This window comes from Lissotriton helveticus, chromosome 8 (genome assembly GCF_964261635.1).
Source record: "Lissotriton helveticus chromosome 8, aLisHel1.1, whole genome shotgun sequence".
Lineage (NCBI taxonomy): Eukaryota > Metazoa > Chordata > Amphibia > Caudata > Salamandridae > Lissotriton > Lissotriton helveticus.
The window spans coordinates 238,976,812-238,986,540 of NC_136069.1; the positions used below are offsets into that span (position 1 = coordinate 238,976,812).

A 9,729-nucleotide genomic window follows, 5' to 3' on the forward strand; every position below is an offset into this window, starting at 1 on the left:
CATTGATAAAACTAAATATGATGTTGCCGATGCCATTCTCAATGAAGTCACTAACTTTGCAATAAAGGTGGCACATCAGTAACATTTTCCAAAGAAACCGGCAAAAATGTGTCCAATTGACCTCTCTGTTTCGATGGGCTTTCGACCTGAGCTTTCTATCTGCTGAAGCTGCAAAATGAAAGGATTTACATTAGTTTTAGATGTCCCATCATGGCTCAGACATTCCCATTCTTCAGCTACTGATGATAAATGTGGTAAGTCTGGGTTCTCTGACTCTTGCACACTATGTTCCTTCAAGAACATAACAGCGGCTGACCCAGCCAGGACCATCTGCAGTTCCTCCCTTCTTTCTTGCTTATTCAATTCTAGACGTCTGAATCCACCTACCATCAAACCTCTTCTGAAAAAAACACTTCTTCAACCCACTGACTTGAGTTAATTCAGACGCATTGTCAATGGATGCTTCTTTGGCAAGTTAATCTACACAGCAGCCTTTGTACCACTCTATTAGAAAACAATGTAATATTGTATTAACAAAGTAGGTTATGTACTTGACATGGTATTGAATAAGCTCTTATCACCATTACCATTTTGTAGGACTTCAAATCAACTGTTCAACATAATGGGCCTCATTTATGGATGTTTTGCTGTAGCGCAGCGCAGCAGGCCTTGCTGCTGCGCTGCCCTATAGCAATAAAAAGGGCAGGAATTTGCTGTATCTACTTGATAGAGCGTATTCCTGTCCTTTTCCGCTGCGCTGGTGTACAATGGGCTGCTCTGCACCAACGCAGGCACCTTTGCACCATGGTGCAAGGGTGCCGGAGTTTGGGGGATTAATATTTTGCTGCAGGAAGGGAAACCTTCCTGCACAAAGGCAATCTCAAGAGGCTTTTGCCTCTTTCTATGGGTACTGCATCTGCAGCATGTAGGAAGGTAGGATCTGACTACATGGTTACCCCCATTTTTTTACTAGTGTTTTGCTGGTTTTTGACTAGTCTGACTGGGATCCTGACAATCAGGGCCCCAGTCTATCTGCTTTTCCCATTAATGGTTATGTATGTTCTTTAGGTACACTCCAGATTGGATATTGGGGTACCCTTATCAGTCCCTTTCAATATGGTACACCATGTACCCAGGGCATAGGTACCCCAGAAGCCTCCCATGGGCTGCAGCATGTATTATGCCACCCCTGAGAGGCCAATCAAAATGACATGACAGCCGTGCTACAGCAGACTTTGTAAGATGGTGCTTGAATCACTTACTGACATATAGGTTCACTATATCTATCAGTCACCCCTAAGGCAGGCCTTATCAGTCTGCAAGGCAGGGTGCTGGGTTTTACATGAGAAGGTGCCCCTGCATGAGCAGAGCCCCTCTGCATCCTTCAGAGACCATTCTCCGGCGTTGTCTGTGAAGCAGCCAGACATATATGTTTAAGTGCATTATAACTTCTCCGTAAATGCTAACTTTAAAACGGCTGCTTAGAAACAATTTGTGTTTGTTGTTTAACACCTTGGTATCATACCTCCACACCAGTGTGGGAGGTATGATTCCACCCTTCTAGGAACAACTACTGTGTGTCACCGGTCTACCCGTTACCAATTTTCTTGACCTGGGCAGCGCAAAATGGATGCTGCCAGCCACAGACACTGGTCTGCCCTCCTGCTGCTGAGCCAAGCTCGCACAGAGGAAGGCATGACAATAGGCATCCTGTCACAGTGAGGTGTAACCACCTCCCAGACAGGATTGAGTGTATTGGGGTTGGGTGGGTGCACTCTGAGAGTGCCAGAGAGTCTGCACTGGGAGAACATTTGGTGTTCCTGTGCATTCCAGCTCAAATCAGTTCTGGGAGCCATTGAATCCTGCTCTGGTGCGAAACTGGACAAAGGACATGGGTGTAGCCAGCCCTCTGTCCTGCCCCTCCCCTAGGAGGGACCACAGACTCTTTCAAACCTCTTCCCATGGGTATAAAGAGGGTTACCTGACTACAGGATTTAGATTTTACCTGGACAAGATTCAGCTAAGAAGAAACCAAGTACTTCGACTGCCTACACAACACTGGATGACTGAATTCTCCCTTGGAGTAAAGGAGTTACTCCCTGCAAAAGCAGGCACCTAAACCTATCTGACCCGTTTGCTTCTCCCAAGCTCCTGCCCTGAGGACACAGGAGGTGGGTTTCTGAAGGTCCCTGAGGTCGATCTGCCCTCTCAGTGTTTCTGAGACCCGTATCCCTCGTGGGGACCGTGCAACCCAAACCCATGTGCACTGCGTACATTTGCAGTTGCATGTGCTTGTTGACAATTCCTGAGCTTGTGCATTAGACTCTGTGTATTCCTGACCCCAAGCAGTATGTGCACTGAAAATTTCCAGCCTCCACTCACCGAGTGGTCTGTGGGCTGGTACTTTGCAAACTTGCTTGAGGTCTTCTCGTGATCCATGGTCTGTTGGCTTGTGGGTCCTAGCGAGGGTCACCATATTTGTTCTTGTGCTTACCTGGTTTCTCTAGATGTGCCCTGACTCTCCATTGCTTGGGGAGTCCTGAACCTTGATGGTCTCCACCGTGACCTGTTTACTCTGCATTCCATGGGTTGCATTTGCCAAGGCTTGTTGGTGATCCAGCCAGACACTGACCCCTTAGCACTCGACATCTTTTGTGGGACAGCTCATATCCAGATCTTGGTCATCCTTGACGTCTCCTGGCCCCCGTGGCTGCAGAGTCAAGCAACCCTTCTTCACACCTGAAGCACCCGACATCGGTGGGCATTAGACTACCAAGCCCCTGGTCACCTGAAGTGGCCCAGACTCTGTACCCTCTGCTTCCAGGTTCCTCTTACCTCGAATCCAGGCTTGGATTCCACCGGACACTCTTCACCCTCCTGGTAGTAGTACTTCTTTGCAGCTCTCCAATGAAAATGACGAAGGTTTCCAACACCAGTTAACCCCTATGCACTCGGCTCCTCTGGGATAGGTAACACAGGTACCTAAGTACTCACTGGTGGGTTGGCCTTAGAACCTCCTGTGTTCCAAAGAGTTTCCTCGAAGTCCTTGTAGAAGTGTCCTTAAACTGTAACTTTGCAACCATGACTTTCCCATAGAGTTCTACGGAGCACGCAGTCGTGTTTCCTCACTGCACCCATCCTCCGTGGTTCCTTGGGGTCCCAGTGATTCTAGGTGCTCTAGGCAAGTCGTTATTGTTATACCATTTTTTTATTATATGGTTCGGTCTCCCCCTGGAGCCTGCTGTATAATTTACTATTTATGAATGTTCTATTGATTCAGTATTGTGTACTTTGTGCCCTAGTCTCGCATAGAGACTAGTAGAGAGTGTTATATTAATAAATACACATTTTTATATAACTACTGTGTGGTTCTCCTTTCATTTAGGGGCCAATGTAGGTAATAGGGAAATTCTAATTCCTAAATACCGAATATTTGTGATTCGGTATTTAGAAATCGGTATTTCAGATGTTGGTAAGAATTCGGTAAAAAGTACCGAATTCTTAATATTCTTTATTACCGAATCAGTAATTGAGATTCGGTAATAACGAATACCTAGCCTAACCATTCATTCCTGTGGGCTTGGAGGCCCATAGGAATGAATATGAAGACATTCGGTATTACTGATTCGGTATTACCAAATCGTAATACAGGGAGGTATTTCAAGGGTGCCAAGGTGTCCAAAGGACACCCTGTTGCACCCCTGAATTGTGCATGTGTGCACATGTCGCACACATGCATGCCCTAAGGGCAAGGATGTGTGCCACATGGCACAGTTCAAAAAGCAAAAAAATGCTTTTTGAAAGGAAATTGCTACTTACCACCAACTTGAAGTTGGTGGTAAATAGTGATTCCTTAAGGCTGAGGTGCACTGTTTTAAGTGCTGCCTACATTGCATTTAAGGAATCGGTATTACCGATTCCTTAAATGCAAGGCCAATAGGGAATCAGTATTAAGGAATCGGTATTTACCGATTCCTTATTACCGATTCCTTTCCTACATCCCACATGACTAAATAGCAGTCGGTAACGGTGAAATTTAACAAATTTCACCGTTACCGACCGGTATTTGCCCAACTACATCTGACCCTATGTCATTTAGGAGGTATGTTCTGGTAAAACAAGCTGCTTTACATTCCTTCAAGATTAAGCCTGAAAGCTGCTCTCCACAGCTACCACTAGGACAGCCATCTAAAGGTTATCTTTGACCTCATACATCATAAGGGTCATGTGGACTGGTACAGGGTGCCCACTTCATTTAGTGGACAGCATGTTCCAGGCCACCTTCTCACACAGCACACATAGAAAGAGGAAAAACAAGGAGAAATAAAAATATTTCTCCTCATTGTGGAGGCGTAGGTTTTTAGCGCTGCCTCAGGCTTACGATTTCAAATAAATCTGGGGCAGAGTCAAAACACAATTGATGTTACTGGGAATGCCCCCAGCAACACCCATGGAACAACCCTTTCACATAGTTTTCTGCGTGAAGGGGGCTTTACATGGCCTTCTAAATATGCCAATGGTACACTGTGTCATCGGAATGTAAAAAAAGTGACGTTCCGGTGATGCAAAAGTGCCAGTAGGGCCTCATAAATGAGGCACTCTGGAGAGAAGATTTCCTTCAACTCAACCTCTCTTCAGTCTTTCAATTCTCTTCATCATCCTCCCCGATTACAGAGAAACTAGTAATACAATTGAATGTACTGGAAAATATATATTTGAATTTTTATATCACAATGAGTGTTGACCTACCTGTTAAGGGGAATGGAGACTTTCATAAAATGCACAATTGGTCTCAAGGTGTAGGGGAACATTCTTGAAAGTTCTAGGGTTGTCTGTAGTTTTTATTACATGAGTGTAATTTTGAATAGAACTCTTTCCAGGATTTGCCTGTAGCTCGTGGAGTTATTCCCACGACTGCACTTAGGAATCTGAATATTTATTTTGTGAGATTGATGTTTGTCTGGTCTTTTCTGGGGGATGAATGTAACTACTTTGACTGCTTGCAGCACTGTAAAACCTTGGTCTGACCATGGACTCTATTTCCACCATAATTCCCAGTAATAACCAAGAACACATCTTAAACTAAAGAAAAAAGTTTTGTGCCACACTATTAGCTCACTGTCAATACATCTGCCACGACCCAATGACTATAAGTGGTGTCTTAATATTTGGATTGTTGATTTCTTAGGTTATTTAATCTATGTTTCAAACACAATAAAAAAGAACAAACAAAATAAAGAAATCTTCTACAGGTGCCTAATGGAAAGACTTTCAAGATAGGACACAGGCCCTTTTCCCATCTCATTCCTAAACTGTGAAATGGCATCCTACGTTTGATAAACAGTACATCTGCCTGCAGCAACTCCAGAAAAATAAGAATGTGCATTTTCTAATGAAAATTAATACTAAGCATAATCCCTTCTTATACCTGCTGGGATGTATTGCCTGTGGGGGTTCAATGTAATTCAAAAGATCTATGGAGTTTGTACTATGTAAAAGTCGATACAACATCTGATATTAAAATGTATTACTTGCAAACAAATCATCTGGTAAAATACTCATGACATGCATATTCATATCACAAATAACGTTGATCAGGTTGCTCTCCTGTTCACTAAATTCATTAAAAGACATGGTACACAGGCTCCTTCACATCTGACTCCAAACAAATTATGAAATATAATGACATGCATTTAAACACCAGCAGACAAAGTAGGAGGAGAAATGGGCAGTATTGATTTTAAAATGGCCTTAACTCTTTCAGAGCACAATGTCCCCTCTAACAACTAAACCACTACCATATATTCTGGTATTAAGATATCACCTAAGACAAGCTTTACAGCTTTGACTTGTTCCCCAACCATCAGCAGAAGTGGTAGCATTCTTGCAGCACTTCTCCATGCAGGTCTTTGAATAGTTGCTTTTCTTGAACCACCTGCTACTCATTGAAGACTCTAAGTTCAGATTAGAAGATGACTACTATTTCACATGACCCTTCTTAGGGGATTTCCCTAAAACATTTTGCGTTTTGTCCTCCTGGTGGTCCTCCTGGTGGGAATGGTGGATTATTTCGCGATGCAACAAAGCTTCCTTCCAATATGAATCACGGAATGGTGGCAGCGCTAATATGGCATTGTGAGTATGTACTGGGGGATTGTAGTACATGCGGGTTAGCCAATGAAAAACGTTGAGGCTATTAAACAACATAGGCGGAGGGAACGAATGCTTAACCTGCATTAAACCAATAAAACCAGGAAAAATTGCTTGACGAATGTTGCGTTGAAGCTCAAACCCATACAGGACGCACGTGGCAGGAGACTGCAGCACTGGTAGTCCATTTTTTATACCTTCAAAAGGATTGGACCAATCAATGCTGCTTCAAGTCTTTCATGAAACCAAAATCCAAAAAGAGATGCGTCTTCAGCTGGATGTTCACATGTTTGAACAACTATATTAGTGGCCTCTAACTTAAGAGCTACTTATATTTCATGGAAATCCCTCTGATCTACTAATCATATTAGCAGTGTAATAGTGCCCACATCAGATAAGATTACATTAGTTGCTGTCATATGCAAAATTACAAGTAATGATCACCTCAGTGTATCAGGTGCGATCCTCAGCAGTAAAGTAAAAAGGCTTGTCTAAGTTTATTGCCTCTATGTGGGTAATCCATAAAAGCCATATCTGTATATCCCCAGCACCCCAATATTAGTAACACATTTCCTCAGGGCTCGATGAGTTAACTCTCAAATATCAACTTTAAATACATTTCAGTAATCCAGCCATGTTTCTCCCAACTTCAGATTATGAGTTTCAAAAATACATTTAAAAATGCAGCCACTTTTCTCTGAAAATCAGTTTTCAAGTTCTGTCATGAAAATTCACACACTTTCCAATTTTGGTATACTTTAATTCATTAACAAAAGCTTGTAATTTAGTAGGCTCGACTGCACATAGGGAAGCTACTTACAGGAAGCTGGTGAGCTACCAGTAGCTAATGAGCTACTTGTGAGAGAAGCCTGAACTACATTGTTAGGCCGTTGTCATTATGGAAATCTATATGATAAAGTATTTAAGATAAGCTCTCCGTGGTTCCATTTTGAAAGCAATTATTGCATTTCCCTGAGGGCTTAATTTGAGCCGGTAGTTGCAATTCCGGCCATGGCAATCTTTTTCGGAGACCAAGATTTTTAGTTTTTTTTTAATCATCAGAATTTTACTTAGGACCTTGCTCTGCTGCAGCATCTCTCGGGAGATGTTGAGGGGCAGGTCCTCGGAGTCCACCACGCCGCGCACAAAGTTCAGGTACTCCGGAATGAGCTCGTCGCAGCTGTCCATGATGAAGACTCGGCGCACGTACAGCTTGATGTTGTTTTTTTTTTCTTGTTTTCAAAGAGGTAAAAGGGGGCTCGGCGGGGGATGAAGAGCAGGGCGCGGAACTCCAGCTGGTCCTCCACAGAGAAGTGCTTGACAGCCAGGTGGTCCTCCCAGTTGTTGGTCAGGCTCTTGTAGAACTCGCCATACTCCTCCTGGCTGATGTCATCGGGGTTGCGGGTCCAGATGGGCTTGGTCTTGTTTAGCTCCTCCCGGTTGATGTACTTCTCCTTGATCTTCTTGGTCTTTTTCTTCTTCTCCTTGCCGTCCTCCTCGTCGTCAGAGCCCACGTCCTCTATCTTGGGTTTGTCTTTGTCCTCGTCCTCTTTGGGCGCTTCCTCTTCATCCTTTTTCTCCTCTACCTTCTCCTCTTCGGCTTCATCGTCACTGATCTCCTTCTCGCGCTCTTTCTCCAGATAAAGGGTGATGGGATAGCCGATGAACTGCGAGTGCTTCTTTACCACCTCCTTGACGCGCTTCTCCTCCAGGTACTCAGACTGGTCCTCCTTCAAGTGCAGGATCACTCGGGTGCCTCTGCCGATGGGTTCACCTGTGTCAACTTTAACCGTGAAGGAGCCGCCGGCGGAGGACTCCCAGGCGTGCTGCTCGTCGTCATTGTGTTTTGAGATGACCACCACCTTCTCGGCTACCAGGTAGGCGGAGTAGAAACCCACACCGATCTGCCCAATCATGGAGATGTCTGCACCGGCCTGGAGCGCTTCCATGAAGGCCTTGGTGCCAGACTTGGCGATGGTGCCCAGGTTGTTGATGAGGTCGGCCTTGGTCATGCCGATGCCAGTGTCCACCAGAGTCAGGGTGCGCTCCTGCAGGTTGGGGATGATGTCGATCTTCAGCTCCTTGCCGCTGTCCAGCTTGGTGGGGTCTGTCAGGCTCTCATATCTTATTTTGTCTAGAGCGTCAGAGGCGTTGGAGATGAGCTCTCGCATGAAGATCTCCTTGTTGGAATAGAAGGTGTTGATGATCAGGGACATCAGCTGCGCGATCTCGGCCTGGAAGGCGAAGGTTTCCACCTCCTCCTCCGCGTGCTGGACTTCTTCTGGCATCTTGGCGGCTCCTGGCGTCCCGGCAAAGGTGAGAAGGGTACAGAGCGGCGATGGTGCGGCTGCTGTCTACGGAGGAAAGATCCTGAAGGTCATCCGCAAGAACATCGTCAAGAAGTGCCTGGAGCTCTTCTCCGAGCTGGGACAACTACAAGAAGTTCTACGAGACCTTCTCCTAGAATCTCAAGCTTGGAATCCATGAGGACTCTGCCAACAGGAAGAAGCTGTCGGAGCTGCTGCGTTACCACACTTCCCAGACCGGCGATAAGATGGCCGCGCTTACAGAATACGTGTCCCGCATGAAGGAGAACCAGAAGGCCATCTACTACATCACTGGCGAGAGCAAGGTGCAGGTGGCAAACTCTGCGTTTGTGGAGCGCATCAGGAAGCACGGCTTCGAGGTGGTGTACATGACCGAACCCATCGATGAGTACTGTGTCCAGCAGTTGAAGGAGTTTGATGGAAAGACCCTGGTCTCTGTGACCAAGGAGGGCCTGGAGCTGCCGGAGGACGAGGAAGAAAAAAAGAAAATGGAGAAGAGCAAATCAAAGTTCGAGAACCTGTGCAAGCTTATGAAGGAGATTCTGGACAAGAAGGCTGAGAAGGTGACGGTCTCCAACCGCCTTGTCTCTTCGCCCTGCTGCATTGGGACCAGTACCTACGGTTGGACCGCCAACATGGAAAGGATCATGAAGGCCCAGGCCCTTCGCGACAATTCCACCATGGGCTACATGATGGCCAAGAAGCACTTAGAAATCAACCCTGACCACCCGATCGTAGAGACCCTCCGACAGAAGGCTGAGACAGATAAAAATGACAAAGCTGTCAAGGACCTTGTGGTCTTGTTGTTTGAAACGGCGCTGCTGTCATCTGGCTTCTCTTTGGAAGACCCTCAGACACATTCAAACCGCATCTACAGAATGATCAACTTGGGTTAGGAATTGACGAGGAGGAACCTGCTATTGAAGAACCAGTGTCTGCCACGACAGATGAGATCCCACCTCTTGAGGAAGATGAAGATGCATCCCGAATGGAGGAGGTTGATTAAAGCGCCGCACTGCAGGCTGTGTAACACCAGGCATGCTGCGGCAATTTGTTTCTCAAACTGACTCCTTGCAATTTCTACACGCCTCTGTTCTAGTGTTTGTGCCCGTTTGTTTTTCTGGCGAAAGGGTTGGAGAGATTACTGGGCGGGGTAAGGCCTAAAGTAAAGGCCTGTGTGCATCAAGACGAATGGTGTCCAGCCAGCTGCTGCTTTATTTCACCCCGGGGTAGTCGGGGTCGTGGCATGTGG

General features: G+C 45.7%; 1 pseudogene; it reads right to left on the reverse strand.

The window, feature by feature from the left end:
* Nucleotides 1–7,228: 7,228 nt before the first annotated feature.
* On the reverse strand, nt 7,229–8,512 carry LOC144772565 (heat shock cognate protein HSP 90-beta pseudogene; annotated as a pseudogene).
* Nucleotides 8,513–9,729: the final 1,217 nt, after the last annotated feature.